The sequence below is a fragment of the Pan paniscus genome, chromosome 4 (assembly GCF_029289425.2).
Source record: "Pan paniscus chromosome 4, NHGRI_mPanPan1-v2.0_pri, whole genome shotgun sequence".
NCBI classification, from domain to species: Eukaryota; Metazoa; Chordata; class Mammalia; order Primates; family Hominidae; genus Pan; species Pan paniscus.
In genome coordinates, this window is record NC_073253.2 from 15,907,585 (window position 1) to 15,924,962 (window position 17,378).

General features: G+C 38.1%; 1 protein-coding gene and 1 long non-coding RNA gene across 3 annotated transcripts in view; both read left to right on the forward strand.

Moving 5' to 3' along the window:
• FBXL7 (F-box and leucine rich repeat protein 7) overlaps nt 1–17,378 on the forward strand; it is a 433,105-nt gene that overhangs the window by 173,160 nt on the left and 242,567 nt on the right. The window lies entirely within an intron of this gene.
• LOC134730366 (uncharacterized) overlaps nt 1–17,378 on the forward strand; it is a 197,594-nt gene that overhangs the window by 57,004 nt on the left and 123,212 nt on the right. Inside the window, exon 2 of the long non-coding RNA XR_010112107.1 lies at nt 1–17,378. This exon is cut by the window's right edge and continues 123,212 nt beyond it. This is a non-coding gene — a long non-coding RNA (uncharacterized LOC134730366).

The window sequence follows — 17,378 nt, forward strand, 5'->3', positions numbered from 1 at the left end:
AGAATTGCTTGAACCTGGGAGCCAGAGGTTGCAGTGAGCCAAGATCACGCTACGACACTCCAGCCTGGGTGACAAGAGCGAGACTCCATCTAAAAAAAACCAAAACAAACAAACCACTGAAGTTAGAGAAAAATGCTAAATAATCAGATTGAAAGTAATACTCTCAACCCTATGGATGGCTTCTAGTGCTTTATAATTAAGGTCATCTAGTAGTAGTTGCTACAATAAGGTTTTGGAATTGAGTCTTGGTGTATAAACTGATTGTAAACATTCACCATGGAACACAGAGACACATTTTTAAGCAGGCGTTATTCTTCCAAATGAATTTTGTCCTTTGGAGTGGTCACATGGTAAGAATGTGCACAGAGTCCAACAGTGTTACCATTGCTTAAACATTTTTGGATCTCCTTGGGATTGTCTTCAGAGTCTCTAAGCCACAGAAAAAAGTTAATCTTGTCCTTTTAGTTATAACTCATTTTTGACCCCTGTGAGTATCCCCAAGCCTGATCATCTACTTTATTTGTACATCTTGGCTCTTAATTATTATTATTATTATTTTTTTAGTATTCAGCCAACACATCTTTAAAGAACAGGGGTCTTCTGCCATTTATGTTTTAAACCTCAAAGTTAACTCCAAAAGGGAAAGATCCAAAAAAAAAAAAATGTGAATCAATGACAGCTTACTGGAAAAAGCATGCAATTCCCTGAGCAGATTATCTTGCAAGTGAGAACGTGCATTTGGATGTAAATCTGCAATGTTGGGAAAATCAATCACATTGTGTTCTACCGTTATAGAGGGAAAACTAAGTATAGGCTTTAGAGCCTTTCAGGTTAGTTCAAAAAGAGCTCCACTACTTACCATGTGGTATCAGGTGTCTTTTTGAACCAGCATTTCCTTAGCTTTGAAACAGAAGTGTGATAGCAGTCTCAGAGACTAGATTAAGAACTAGTGATAATTCATTGCAATGCCTGGGACCACGCCAGGCTCAATAAATGGCACATATATGATGTTAATGTTATCACAATATCTGTACGTAGTTCACAGAACAGTTTATTTAGCTGTTGATAATAGCTGTGTTATTGAATATCAATTCTTACATTATAGAAGTATGTAGATGTATGATGAAGTTTCATGAAAGGTTTTACAAAGGGCCAGACCTGACTATTACTGATTGCTCAAAAGGTTTTGAAGGAAAGGCACTGATAGCAATGACCATATTGAGAAAAGGTCTGCAGAGATAGTTGAATTAACATAGCAGATCCAACCAGGTTGGCTATAGGGTTTCTATTCAGAATGCAAACTCGCATTATGAATTATCCTCTTCCTTTGGAGAATAGCAGCACTCTACAAAGTTCATTATCATAACTCATAGGGTTTGTAATTTTACTGTTTGGGTTAGGAGTTTTTGGTTTTAACTAAAAAAACACGGAGACAATTACTAAATTTAGAGCTATAACAGAATCCTTCCTCCCCCTAAAATTGGGTTAGAATTTAGCCCAATCTCTCCTAATCACAAAAACGCAACTGATAATTATCTCAGGCAATTCTGATATTTTGCCATCTGTGGATTTTCATGTTTCCCTGTGTTATCAGAAAGAGTTAAGAAGTTGTCTTAGTGAACTGGAAAATTGTTGTTTGACCTGATAAACTCACAGCATTTCTTCCAGCTAGATCATTAAGATTCCAGGACTGACCTCAAGAAGACCCTCTGGAATTCACAGCACTGCAGACATGTCAGTGGTCAGTCTGTGTTATGTGAATGAACCTGATATCAACAGAGTTTCCCCCAAGACCTCCTTGAACTGCCACAGGCGAGGTCAAATAGATTATCTGCATTTATTTTGGAATCCAAACTAAATCAGCAATCAGATGAATAATGTATCAGTTGTAGTGCCTGGAATGGGATGCCAACTCCCTAAAAAATGCCACTGAGCCAAAATACACTTTATCTTCAAAATGTTATGTTTTATCTTACTCATATATTAATTGAAAGTATTTTTGCTGTAGTTGAACTTTTAGAATCAGATTTCTTTTTATGAAATATACTTGTATCCCCTGACTGTTAAGAAATCCTGTATATGCAAGGTTTTGTCCTGAATCTAGGCATTATCTGAAATAAATAATGGAAGGTGTACAACTTACTGTCTGATAAACTTTAACAAATAACACAATCTTGTATCATCTAATTTCTTCTAGATATACTGGAACAAAGTGTTGGCCTTTTGAAGGCCTGAAAAGGCTGTTGAATTGCTTCCATTCACCATTTCAATGAGCTTACATAAGTCTCAGCTAATTTTATCTACTTACTGACCTGAGATATAATGTCTTATTTTGCATGGATTGGGAAGAAATGCGCAGCAGGAAAGCTATTGACCATGTGGCTTTGCCCTCTCTCAGGGGGCTTCCATTCCCACCACTGATCACAGATTTGTTGGATTAAATACCTGCTAATATGCAGTTTATAAAATTCCCCTTCTCTAGGTTCTGAGCAGTCTATCGTCTTACTAAGGATGCAATTTGAAAGATTCTGAATGTATTTTGAACGCTTTTAATAGGACCATTCATTTTATCATTCCCTGGTTTGAGTTAGATTTCTTTCGACACCGAAGAGAAGGACTGTATAATTGTGTTATTCCTTAATTATTTTTCATCTCTTTTTGAGTGTTAGAAATTGGCCGCTACAACGAAGTCTGGAAGTGGCATCATAAGAACACAAAGCAACATTAATGGAGACAGGGTCATTGTAGGTAGAGTTCTCACTGCTTCCAACTAACTGCTGTATGTGCTCTCCATAAGTCATGTCCTCCATATCATTGATAACCTCTAAATTACATCAGTCCCGCTTCCTGGATCTCCTCTCCCGATCTGGAATTAAACTGCCCTGCTTAGGCCTCATTTTTTCTTTATTAGGTGTTAACTGCCTCCAGTGTCCTCTCCTTAAAACCATTCACCAACTTGGCTGGGGGTGGCTCACGCCTGTAATTATCCAGGGGGCCCTTTTCAGCTCTAAAATTCTATCTAAACCATCTTTGTAGATGTTTTTTAAGTAATGAGTTGGTTTAAAAGTGAACAAGGGAAGACCGATAAATTTTTCTTTTTCACTTTTCTGCTGTCATATCCGATTGGCTAAAAGTTTTTCTTGACCTGACTTTTTGATCTTTAAAATGCAGCAGGGTATTGATGCCAAGGTTTTCACTGGACTTTGTAATTTGAGAAGCAGAAAATATGGCTATGCCTTTCAAAAACATCTGCAAAGCTTTTTGTTTTTGTATTTTTTAAAATCTTACTCAAGCTTTTCGAAACAATAACTTTCTGGTTCTTAGTGGCTATCTCAGACAGTTTTACGGAAAATATTTCTTATAGAGACAGAAAGGATTCCCACCCAGTTAAATGTTTCATCTTCTGTGATTTGCCCTGCAAGGAGCTCATCTGTGTGTTGAGAGGGCATCTAGCTTTGGGCTCCAATTACAAGAGCAGGGCCATAGGTGGCCATGCTGCAGGGCACTGCTGTTCAGAGGGGGCTGGCCAAGGAAAACACTTTCTTGAGCATTTGAAGCAGAAGATGAAACAGATGGTTTTTAGCTAGGAAAGCACTCATGAACGTGTCCCCAAGTAAATGTTCCATATGTTAAATCCTGACTGCAGTGGAAGCAGCTTGTCATTAAGTATGCTACCTGGGAAATCTCCAGTCAAACACTCCATACCTGCCATTTTATATTCTTTGATTGGAAAGCCACACATTAAATATGGTTCTCAACTTTAAAAGCAGCACTTTCTAATGCAGACATTAAGTGCTTGTGGTAAAAATGGAAATACAAACAAACCTCTTTCATGTTGGCTGAATCATCATCGTTCTTATTGTCATCAATAGCAGTAGGAAAAATTTATATCTCACCAGTAACCATGCTGTTCTTTTTGGGGTAGAGAAGTAGTTATGAAATTTAATTCCTGTCTTCAAGAAATTTCTAGGCTGGGCGCAGTGGCTCACGCCAGAAATCCCAACACTTTGGGAGGCCAAGGCGGGCAGATCTCTTGAGGACAGGAGTTAGAGACCAGTCGGGTTAACATGGTGAAACCCTGTCTCTACTAAAACAAAAATTAGCTGGGCGTGATGGAGTGTGCCTGTACTCCCAGCTACTCAGGAGGCTGAGGCAGGATAATTGCTCGAACCCAGGAAGTGGAGGTGGCAGTAAGCCAAGATCGCGCCATTGCACTCCAGCCTGGGCATCGCAGCAACACTCCAAAAAAGAAAGAAAGAGAGAGTGAGAGAGAGAGAGAGAGAGAAAGAAAGGAAGGAAGAAAGGAAAGAAGGAGAAAAGGAGGGAGGGAGGGAAGTAAAGGAAGGAAGGAAGGAAGTAAATTTCTAGACAGGAGAGAAACTGAACATGTCAACAGAAGTTGTAAAAGGTGTGAGCACTAACTGTAATTTCTCAGTGAAATCTTTTTTAGTTTGGGGAGAATTTTATTAAAATCATTGATCAGAGTCAGAAACAAAGTTTTTCAATAAAATAACATGTCTCAGGATATATCTTAGGCTACCGTGTGTATTTAGTTTCTGAACCACCACCCTAGTCAGCCGTTTAAAAAATACTAACATTAGTGGTGGAGGTAAAGGACAGTGGTAAATTGTGAATTTCTAGTCTTTTTAAAGTCTGATTATTACCCTAACCCCTCTTTTTCTATAGCTTCATGTCCTAAAAAAGGTGACACCTTTCTTAAACCACCTTTCACCTTCCTAAGAAAGGGCACCTTTCAGCCGGAACATTACGTTTGTCAACTTCTTTGCAATGTCTTGACCAAGAATGGAACACTCTGACTTTGTTTCCCATATGTCCTTCTGTCTCCTGCATGGGAAATGAAGCTGTCTTTGCTGCCTCTGCTGAGGGCCCCTCTGAGTTGGCCAAGGGAGGCTGGAGGGATATACATCACATTACAACCTTCATACTGCCAAGTTCTAGTTAGTTTCTGCAATGTATGTGAAACCTCCAAAGCAAACAGAGAGAGAGGAAATCAAAATTAAATTAATCCTCTCCAAGGATAAATAAAGTATGCATGTGTTCCTCTTGAGCTGACAGGGTGGAAATCAGAAAGACCCCTTTGCTTGGGATTCGGTGATACTGATGTTCAGATTGCTGACTCTTCAGCCCAGAAAATAGAAGTGCTATATAGAGCTACAAAAATCTGAAATTGCTTACTGGTGTCATATATGTAAGAAAGCATGCCTTGATAGTTGAGATTTATGGACATCTTCAAGATGGTGTATGTGGGTTAGCAATAGAAAGCTGTCCTGTGAAAACAGCTGTTGTCTTGAGAGGAATCAAACTCTTTCTTTGATAGTATGATCTTATCACAGTTTGGCTGTGTCCCCACCTAAATCTCATCTTGAATTGTAGCTCCTATAATTCCCACATGTTGTAGGAGGGACTTGGTGGGAGATAATTGAATCATGGGACTGGTTTCCCCCACACTGTTCTCATGGTAGTGAATAAGTCTCATGAGATCTGATGTTTTTATAAGGGATTTCCCTTTTCTCTTGGCACTCTCATTCTTTCTTGTCTGCCGCCATGTAAGACAAGCCTTCTGTCTTTCACCATGATTATGAGGCCTCCTTGGCGATGTGGAACTGGGAGTCCATTAAATCTCTTTCTCTATATAAATTACCCAGTCTCAGATGTGCCCTTATCAGTACTGTGAAAATGGACTAATACAAATGTCGAAGAACAAAAGTGCATTTGAATATCATAAAATTTCAGGCAGCTACAAAGGGCTTTGACTTCTAGTCTTCATTTTTATGAATTAAGAAAATTGGAGCAGAGGAGGAAACCCAGCTTTTCTGCAGACTCTCTGCCACCACACAGCTGAAAATTGCATTGTCTCTTTCAATTTTGATGATCACCTGAAATGATTCTGACTAGCATCCTGACTCTAGTTTTTTGATCAACCTCTGCCAGGGCATTATAGACAAACCCCAGCTATCTACTCCTCTGCTAGGAGAAGCTGAGTTATTTTTGACCAGCTTACTTGAAACTTGGTTGTTTTTTCAACAATCCTCCCTGAAAGACAAGACCAAAGAAAAACCTCATTTGGTTTTACTCAGTGCTGATAAAATGCTCTCTATGTTGAAACCTAATTTAACAGCGAATGGGCTTTAATGAATAGTGCTTTTGCCTTCCAGCTGCAATGCTTCTTGACATCCTTATTTCAGATGTGATTACAATCCTTATTTATGTTTTCTCAGTTTGTTTATTGACTAAGTTACATACCACACACCATCCTGGTGACTTTGCTGGGAGACTGTCTCTACATTAATTTACATTTGGGGAATATTAGCAGCCATAATATACTTCATTGTTTTTTTTTTTTTTCAGAATGGTGTCTCTCACACACTCAAATAGACATGCCAAAATGTATTTGTTGACTAAAGTTGTGGAAAATTACATTTTTCCTTAAAAAGAACAGTAAATACTGGAGTACCCCCCAAAAAATATCTACTGAAATATTCCCCTCAAGCATTGAATGACATTTTTAGGTGGTAACAGCCGACTGGCTCCCTGTTTGTGGTGAAGTCATGGAGAACTTTGTACTAGTCCATATAGAATAAGAGTTAGTCAATCACATCTAACAATTCAGCCATGGGAAAAAATGAGATAGTGATAACACTAAGACATGAGTAAAAAATAGACATTTGTACCATTTATGGAATTGAGAGGCAAAGGAGGTAGGTTTATTTCCATTTCATAAACATTTGGCCAAATTTTCTCTCTAAATGATTGTTGGAGCAAAAGGTTCGATCACCAAAGTTAAGAGGTGACACAAGTTTTAATTGAGCTTTTGTCAATGAAACAAGTATCTACATTCAGAATTCAATGCAGTTTTTTTTCCAGTCCTTTACATACTCACTTCTGCAAATCATTAAAACCACTGAAGGCAAGGGTGTTGCTACCTTACATGGTGTTTTCATGTACATTGAAGAAGGCAGCTCTTCCCAAAGACATTTTATTTTCAATTTTCAGAAAATTATTCTAAGTATCATTTGTTAGAAAAATAAACCTCACTGGGAATTTTTGGGTAAAATTCTTTTAGTATATAAGAAGGTGCTAAAGTTATAATCAAAAACAGATGTCTTACATGTGAGTTGAGCCCCTGAGATTTGCTGCACTTTTGCAATGTGCAACCTGAATAACTATACTGGGCAGCTATTTCAGGGGAGAAATTATTCTAGGAGTTGTTAATTTATCTAGTTTCACCTTCCTGACTTATAACCAAATAGAGAGGAAAGAACCAGGTTTAAATAAATGACTTGGCCTTTTATCAGTTGGTTAAGTGTTTGGATGTCAGTAGGCTATTAATTAACATACCCATAGTAGGGGAAAACAACTGTAAAGATGAGATGTCAGCCAGAAATAATTAGGCAGATAATTGGTGTTCCATAAATGTTTGCTGAAGCCCAGTTACGTCATGAGTGTGAGCCAGCTTTAATCTATGGCAATAACATGGCTCCAAATGTGTGAATTTCTGAAAAAAGTTTTAGGATGCCAATGTATTATGTTGTTCAATTTTATTTGTTGCTCATTAGCTACTTTGACATTGTGCTAAGTGCTTTCTCTCTTCATAAATGGCCATAATAATTCCATGTGGGTTATGGCTTTAATTATTCTCACTGCCTAAATGAGGAAAGTGAAGCTTAGAGCAGGATGGAGACACTACTTCAACGCTGACCTCTAAGTTCATGCCATTGATGAGCACGTAAATCACAAAATGATGACTAGCTTTTTAGTATACCAGCAAGAATCAGTATGGAAAATATAATTATTAAAAGACACAAACAAATGAGTGTGCATAACATTTAAGAACAGATATGTCAATAAATATACGGATCATATGTAGAACATGACAGATCTGGTAGGTATATAAACTGCTTTAACCTTTCTGGAGGACAATTTGACAACTAGTGTCAAAAGCTTTATAAAAAGGCATACCTTCTAATTTTCAACCTCAATGTGAGGAATTCATCCAAAGTATGTAATTAGAAAGTTAGCAAAGATTTCCTTACATGTTTATTCACTTTAGAATTATGCTGATAATGTCAACAACACAATTGGAAATAACCTGTATACTCATCAGTAGGGGACTTTGTTAATAAAGAAAAGTATATTTATAAGCAGCTTTAAAAATGATGTCATAGAAGAAACACTCTGTTGAAAAATGTTCTCAACATATTGAAAAGTGTATAAAGGGCATAACTGAAAATGTATGATTACAGATTTGTCAAATTAGATGTTTATTTATATTCTCACATGCATAGATTAGAGAAAAGACTAGAATGGTTTATATAAACCTGTTAGTAGTATTTACCAGTGGGAGGGACAATCATGGATGACCTGTTTTTTTTTTTCTGCTTTTAGGTATGTTTTCTATTTTTATAACAAAACTGCTTTTATTTAGAAAAACTGTACTTTTAGTCAGATAAAAGAAGTTTCAAAAAATGTGGATTTAATACAGCCATCTATACTTTGATTAGATTTGAACCAAATATAAAGGTGGTTAATGCTGGTTTTGATTTTTTGTTTATCTCATTTGTACATTTCCTTTTTGGCTTTGTTAGGAAATAGGAATACGTCAAATAAGAACATAAGGAAATGGAATTTTATTTTTTGAAGAGTGGAACATAATTGGTGTTACCTAGGCAAGATGACTTTTTACAAGGAATACAACATCTCTAGTTTGTTTCATTTAGTTTAGATTCATGTAAACACAGCATGTCATTCACCAGGATAATTCAGGTCTGCGTTAGTCAGAATACACTAATGGTTATAACACACACCAGCAATATCAGCCACTTAATATACTAAATGTTGATTGATCAATTGTATCATAGACCAAGGTGGTCAGAGGCAGGGTGGGGGACAGAAGAGAGGAGGGGAGCTCTGCTCCATTGTGTCATTTAGACATTGGGAACCCAGGCTTTGTCCATCATAGGTGAACTTGTGGCCTGCAAAATTGCCACAGAATAAGAAGAGATACTGTTGAGGTTCCTTCGAGGGAAATAATTGCCAGGTGTGAATGGCCTCCCTCACCTCTGTTCACATTCCACTGGCCAGATCTCAATCACGTGACCTTACTAACTCATCACTGCAAGAGAGGCTAGGAAATGTGGCCTTAGGGTGTATCCAGGAGGAAAACAGGTTGGGTGAACATACAACGTTCATCACTACCACTTCCACCTAACATAACATCTTACAGAGACAAAAATATTTTTTGTCTTTATAAAGAATGGTATTTCAATATTTGATTTTATTTTGGTATATAAAAATATTTTAAATTTTCTTTATTTTAAATTTTCTTTATTTCAGCTTTTAAGTTTTATTCTAAATTACTTGCTTAATACTTTATTTTTATAGCACATTGTTCTAAAATCTTTATATCCAGGTAAAAAAGTCCAGCTGTATTGATCAAGGAGTAATTGATGCCTAAATTATAACACATTTCCTCAATAGAATTCCCGAAGGGCTCTTGGTTAAGGGGAAAGCTGCTTACAACTACATGTGTGTGCAGGCTGCATCTTAACTGATGGAATCAGCCTGTTGCCACATGGCTTCTGAAGTATTTATGTCTGATTGGAAAGTCTTCGGCTTGTATCAGATGCTGGAAAAATACTTTATTGTCTGAGATTTTCTGTTTGTTGAAGATGACAGTAAAAAAGTTTGAGCATGCAATCACCTGTTCTCATTTTTCACATACAGAGCTTTAGGTAATGTCCAGTCATAATAAATAAACTGTAGCCCTAATTATCCTCTGTAATGTTTACAAAAGCTAAGGGAAGGTGGTACATAGAATAAGAGAGGGAGATGAGAGCTGAAGGTGTATTGCTTATTCATTTGAAATGGAGGGAGGATGTTTCCATTTCAAATGCAGAATTAATTAATCAACCACAGCTTCGGGGCAACTAGAAGTAGTCTCTGGAGACCTAAAACTTGTCTTGTGTGTTTATTCAAGCCCTCAACTCCCAGGAAATTGTTTATTGTTATTTTTAATTAATCAGCTAAAAATGTGTGTTCAAAATGTTGTGAGTATATTTAGATTCTCTTGGGTCATGTGGCTTTATTCTAGGAATTTTGTGGGAAAGTGAGGCTGGACTGTATGAGGGCTGAGCAGGGACCAGGACCCGTGTCAGGGAGTCACCTAACCCTGCTGGGGCTGTGCTCTCCGTCACCCCCAGGTGGAGCTCTGCCAAGATTTCTGCCTAAGTCTTCTTGATACACTGCATCTGGCCCTAGGTCCCATTAGTAAGTTCCCCTTTAAGGAGATATAAGCCATGTATTCTGGGACATCATAAAGAGGGTGGAAATTTTAATGTATCTAAGAAGAAAGGAAATTTATTTCACAATAGACTTCCTCTTCAAAGCACATCTGTAAAAAGGCAGCCACAGCAATGACAGGTAATGCTCCCCACCCCTCTACTCCCGGGGGAGGCCCGGACCTTAAGAGAGCTAAGTAGTTTAGACCTCGGAAAATGACCCTTCTCTTTAGTAATCCAAGTTAGAGCAAAAATTGTTCAGCACATAATATTACTGAAATCCTTCCCTTTAATGATATTTCTGTGGTTCATAGATGGGAAATGGGAAGTGGAAGTTTATCACTTCTTTCACGTTCCCCCTATATGTTTGGATTCCTTTCATGTCCTTAAATTTCCATTTCCTAGTATGAAAAATGAAGATTATGTGTGTTGCCTCTGAAGGACCATATATAGAGAGTAAAATTTAATCATACAAAGGCCTTTTAAAAATTAAATTAAAATATTTTAATAATTTTCCCACATTGATTGAGATGATTATTTAGATAAATTTCAATATGGTTTAAATTCTAATTTTAACATGCTCCCATTAGTCCATCTACCCACCCGCTCATCCATTTCTCCTTTCATCCACCCATTCACTTCTCAAACAGTAATTGCTGATATATGGTCCTCATTAGTCATTTGTGCAAATTTATGAGGGTACGTGAACGAACAAGCCTACGCACCTGCTCTCAACGAACTTAGGAATGATCTGGTAAAGGAGGAAAGTGAATATTATAATATGATACATGACATGAGAACGGTGTGTGCACGGTATCTAGGTAAGAGTTATGTGGTCCATCTACCTCTGTAGGGTATGGGGGACACATAGATTTGGATGATTTGGGTATTAAAGAGTAAATAGGAGTATTGCAGGCAGAGAGCAAGACCAATTTAGGAAAATGAATCAGCAGTGGGAAAATGTGTTAGGCAGAATAATGGCCCCCAAGAATGTGCATGTCCTGCTTCCTAGAATGTTTGAATGTGTTATCTTACCGGGCAAAAGGGACTTTGCAGATGTGATTACAGATCTTGAGATACAGAGATTGGCCTGGATTATCCAGGTAAATCCAGTGTAATCACTGGTGTCCTTATAAGAGCAAAGGAGAAGGGTCAGAGTCAGAATCCAAGAAAGATATGTACAATGCAAAGAGTTGTCAAAGTCAGAGATAGGCTCATTGGAAAATGCTTTGCGTCTGGCTTTACAAATGGAGAAGAGGCTACAAGTCAACAAATGCAAGTGGTCTCCAGAAGTGCAAAATGTCAAGGAAATGGATTCTCTGCTAGAGCCTCCAGCAGGAACTCAGTAGAAAGTTAGAGAAAATGAGAAGATACTTCTGCCCTCAGAAATGGTACCATGTAATGTCAAATAATCATGTGCTAGTTAAAGCAGAAATAACCACTATATGTTGCTGGGGAGAAAATTTTTGAAATTCTTCACATATTCCATTCGTAGGACTAAGCATTTCTCTGAATAAAGAGGATTTTTTTTTTTCTGCTTGTGACATTTAGTAAGTTGGATCCCTGCTTATCTAAAATTTTACCTGATAGTAGTGTCCATCTACCTGAAAGACAGAAGTATCTCTTTCACAACAGAATTGCCTTTTTCTTGAGCAGGAACAAACAGTGAAACTCATGAATGTAGTTGGGGAAATAATTTTTCCAAATTCTTTATTATGTTCATAGTGTGCATATATGCTGGGATGCAGTCTTTGAACATGATATTAAGCACCTAAAATATACCAGTGCATCTTGCAGATGCTTTTTGAATACAGGATTTGTATAGAGGGTATATAATAAAGGACTTGGAAGCAACTGCAGTTACTCCAGTGGAATGGAAGTGATCTCAAGATTGTATGAGGGAGCAGAAAACCATAGGCAACACCTCAAAACCCACAGAGGAAAGAGTTTTACCTGAAAGACATGGGGAGACTATTTCAGGTGAAATGAATGGAACCTAGTATAGTTCAGATGTGAAAAAGAAATATGTGTAGGGGATGGTGGAATATTCCATCTATATTTCTACAATACTGGCAAAATATAAAGGCTGATGGGAGGCTGCAGAGAAAAGTGTAGGTTTTTTAAGACAGGCAGAACCGAGTTCAGGTCCCAGCTTTGCTCCTTACCATGTGTATAACTTTATGCCACTTCACTGAACCTTACTGTGCTTTAGTTGTCATCTGTAAAATGGGGTAGCAATGCCTTCCTCACAGTGTTGTCAGTTACCAGGATTCAGTGAAAGAACAGATGTATAGAGCTTAGCAGTATGCCTGGCACACAGGAAACTCTCAATAAACTTAGTTATTGTTATGAGAACCTACTGCATTACAACTTGGAGTGTCTTACTATGATCTCTTCTCAAATCTGCAGTCACCAACCTGGTCTTTGAATTAACTAGCTGAAAGCAGAGCAGATGCACAAACATAGAACAACAGTCCCGGGGGGAGACAAGCTCCAGTAAGGCCCTGTTGCCCCTTTTGCCATAGAGCAGCAACCAGGTGTGGTTTTTCAGAAATGCCTTTATGAGAGGTTTGGACTTCAGGGTCTATGCACTTGATGTACTGAAACCTCCACTGGATGCTAGTTCCAAATGCATCCAGTTAGCTGTCTGGATAACTTTGTTTACTATTCATCTGGTCACTCTCAGGCCTTTAAATCCTGGGCAATTTCACCCAGACTTGCTGTCCTGCACTTGATCTGTAAATGGGATCGACTTCATTGAGGTCCTTCAAGATCATAAAGGAATAAATTTATCTTTTTGTTTCGTTGTTCATTGTGTATTTAGATTTAGAAAGCCCTGCATTTGGTAGAGCACATTCCTTTACATGACTAACTGTTGTTAAATTAATTTGACAGCACTTAAGTAATCTAGCATCACACTAAGTAGGCTCCATATCAAACCAAGCAGTGTCTTCCTGATCCCTCTATCTGAATCACCCCATCTTGTTTGGAAACCCTCTTATCTGAGTTAGGGACTTATTCCCACTCTACTTGTGTTCCTTCTTATTCCTGAACCTCTCTCTCTGTATAGCCCTGAACAAAATATAGTGACCTCTAGGGATATTATTTTCATTGCTGCATTTTATCCAAGACTTAAGACATATATAATTAGAAACCTCAATTTATATAATTTTCAATGTAATTTAGAAGGTGAAATGGACTGTTTTTGTTCCTGTATCTTTAGTTACTAGATTTTTAATAGCTTGGAAGTGCAGTGATGCTTGAAAATATAACTTTTTGGAAGGAAAATGTACCAGAAATTGTGACCTACTTAAGTTTCAATGGATTGGACCACTGAGCCAAGAAGTATGCTGACCACCCACAGGGGCTTCAAGCATGGTGCAGTGATTGTCAAACGCCTGGCCGAGGCTAGTTAGAATTAAGTGAAGACAATCTCTATCTGGGCCAGAGAAATTCTAGAACCCGTCTTGTGGGTTTAGCATCTATGTAGTGTTTCAAGCAAACCCATCCCCATATCCTGAACTCAAGGGCTGGCAGGTTGTGGATCCTACATATTTAAGACCACTTTGTCTTCTCCCATAATAAAGTTTTCTCCTGCTCCCATTAAAAAGCATTGCAAGTGAAAACATTTGAGGAAATCACAACTCCAAGCCTTGCTGGATTAGAATAAGTGGTTATAATAACAAAACCCCTTTATAGGAAACCCTATATTTGGGGAATCGTCAGAAATCCACATGGCTGATTGTAATTCAAAAGCCCTGAGAATAACTACTGCCTTTTCCTTTTCAGACATCTGAGCTTAACTCTTGGCATCCTGGTAGTAGTTTTACAGAATCCAAATTGTGGCAGCAGCGAAAGACATTTGAGGTGGGAGCCTTTTGAGCTCACTCCCTACTTAGAACCTGCCCCTGTTCCTTTCACACCTTTGTTCTCCATCAAAGAGGCCCACATGCACTCACTGTTCCCAATGAGTGCTAATTCGAAATGCAGTTAGTGCTCTGGGAGAAGAGAAGTGGATAATGATCATTTCATAGAGCTGTAGGACCTTTTGCATTAGTTATAATAACAATAACTACCATTGTTCTCAACTGGTGTAGCACTGCCCTCAAGGCTGTGAGAATTCAGCGGGAAATGGGAAGGGATGCTAATGACATGCAAGGCATAGAACAGTCTTGCACAGTGAGGACAGTGAGGAAATGCTTGTGTTCCACTTGACATTGCAGCTCACTGGACATCCATGTAGATTTAAAAAATAAGATCAGTAGTTATTTGGGTCTCAAGTCTAGCACCCGTGTCTATGTAAATAGGTATTTTTTGCACAGATTGAATATGTATTAAATTTTCCAAGAATGAAACTAGCATGTGCATTGAGGGATGATAGTACTAAGAATTGGAGCTTTTCCAGGAACTGTTCACTATCTCAGTCACATCATGGTGGCCATGTTGCTTGTGATGTAACAGGCAGCGACTCTGCATGTGTATACCTGCATTTGCAGCTTCTACCTTCAGAGCAAAGCATGCAACTAGCGATTGCATCTTCCTGGATAGAACAGCCTAACCAATTACATATTTAAATGTATAACATTTTAATATAATTTACTTTTCTTTTATTTCTCTTTTTTTACACAAGGCATTATATGATTTCTTTTGAAATTATATACGTTGGTTATTATCTGTGAATCTCATTTTAGGATACTAAAGGGGACACGACCAGACATTTGTTACAAAACAGGAGTGTTGGGTTCCATTGGGGATGGGAACCATTGATCAAGTGCTTATCATAGCTCCAGTACAAAGATAAGGGTATTATGATTAATTCCTAGTCACCATAGGTGGTACGTACTATTATCCCAATTTATAAATTTAGAAGACTGAGGTTTGCTTAGTGAGTGTCAAAAACATTTCTGGATTTGGGAACTGGCATTCCTACATGTGTAGGTCTAGTAACTCAAACCATTCACTTAGCCATCCGGTAACACAAACCATTCTCTTAACCATCCGGTAACTCCAACCATTCTCTTAACCATCCAGTAACTCAAACCATGCTCTTGACCACTCCATGTCAGGCCTCCAGTCAGGCCATGTTCTTGTCCCATTTGAAAAGTACCTAGTCTATATCTGAGGGCTCTCCAGGTAGATCAGCCAGCACTTGCCTATAAATGCCCCACTTGAAGAAACATGCATGGGAAACTTGGGCAATAGTGTTGTGTCCCCAAGGCTGAAGGTTTCTGACCATCAGCAAGACCAGAACATGCCTGGTTTCCTCTTGTAATAACATTCAAAGCCAGATGACAGTGGGGCTGACTCCATAACCCAGTATGTTTATGTAGGCAGTGCCTGAGAGTTTTGTTTAATGAAGTACTAATAGGGCTGACAAGGCTCAGAAAGATCACCACACAGAGGGGTGGGAGAGAAGGAACCCTCTAGAATCCATACTGGGTAGTTGGTCCAGAAAGAAAGGTCCTTTCCATCCTCAACTGCCAAAGACAGAGCCAGTAAATCAGGCCTTGTCCTCCATCTCCCCAGAGTTGTGAGACCATGGGCAGGACATCACCACCATCTGCTTCCCCCTGCCCCGGCACCTAGCGGGAACTCCAACGCTGCACGTCATGGGCAATGCGACAGCTCCTATTGCTGCTTGCTGAGCTGGCCTGCATGTCACACTGACATTGAGGAGTTTTCTTCCTTCTTGTTCCAACTCTTTTCTCTGTTCTAAATATTATTACCTTTTGCTGCTCGTCATCAGTTTATTTTCAGTTTTTTTTTTTAGAAAAATGCACAAGGTAATGTTTTCCAGTGTGATAAAAGGAGAAAATGATGTGTGATTTCTACCTCCTTAGGTTATATAATAGGTCTTGATGTAGGGCTTCTTGGGACGTCCAAGTTCACTGTCTCTTAAGTATTTCATTAAGCATCTAAAACCAGTATCAGTGGGATGACATGTAAAAATAGCTGCTACCTGTGGTGTACACATTTTGTTTCAGGCACTGTGTTCCTCCTCTTATCTGCTCTTGACCTTGGGCAAGATATTTACCAACTGTGTGCCTCAGTTTCTTATCTATAAAATAGAAAAATAATAATAGTGCCTCAAAAGGTAGGTTGCACTGGTTAACTAAGATAAACAAAAACACTTAGAATAATACCTAACACATAGTAAATGCTCAATAAATTGAACTTATAGAAGTAGTAGTGGTTGTACAAGTAAATTAATCATAGTTGCTCACAACAGTCTTTTAAAATTTTGCAGATGAGGAAACTGTCTAAAAGAATTTAAATGGCTGTCCCATTCAACTAATAATGAATATAACTGAATCCAGGTTTGTCCAAACCAGGGATTCTCAACCCTGGCTTAACAGAAATTTTGATCTTCATAATTCTTTATGGTGGGGAGCTGTGCTGTGCATTGTAAGGTGTTTTGCAGCATCTTTGGCTTTTACCCTCTACACGCCAATTGCACACCCCAAGTATAACAACCAAAAAGATCTCCAGACATTGCCACATATCCCCAGGGATGAGAGTTATGTGCAAAATTGTTTCTTGTTGAGAACCACTGGTGTAAACCAATAGTTTTCTGCCCTTTTTGCTATCCTCATTATGTAGGAAGATCCTTTTCTATATTTTTTTAAACAAATGAGCTAAGTAATGAGGCATTTCTTCATGTTAGAAAACAAGCTTTTGCTTTCCAACTTTCAAAACTAAGCAATTACTTAAAATAATCAGTTTTATGGGTATAACCAAAACCCAATTCAATTAAAATAAATAATCCCCAGCTAGGAAACTGTCCCTTTGGTCAATGATTAGAATAAATATACATTGTTCTTCAAAATTCTCCAGTTAACACTATAGATTTGTGAAAGCAGTCCTGACGAAATATTTTTTTAAATTTTATTTTTAGTTGACACATAGTAATTGTACATATTGGGCTACAGTATGATGTTTCAGTACATGTATACTTTGTATAATGATCAAATCAGGGAATTCATCGCCTCAAATATTTATCATTTCTTTGTGGTGAGAACATTCAAAATACTCCATTGTAACTATTGTGAAATATACAATACATTATTGTTAACAATAGAT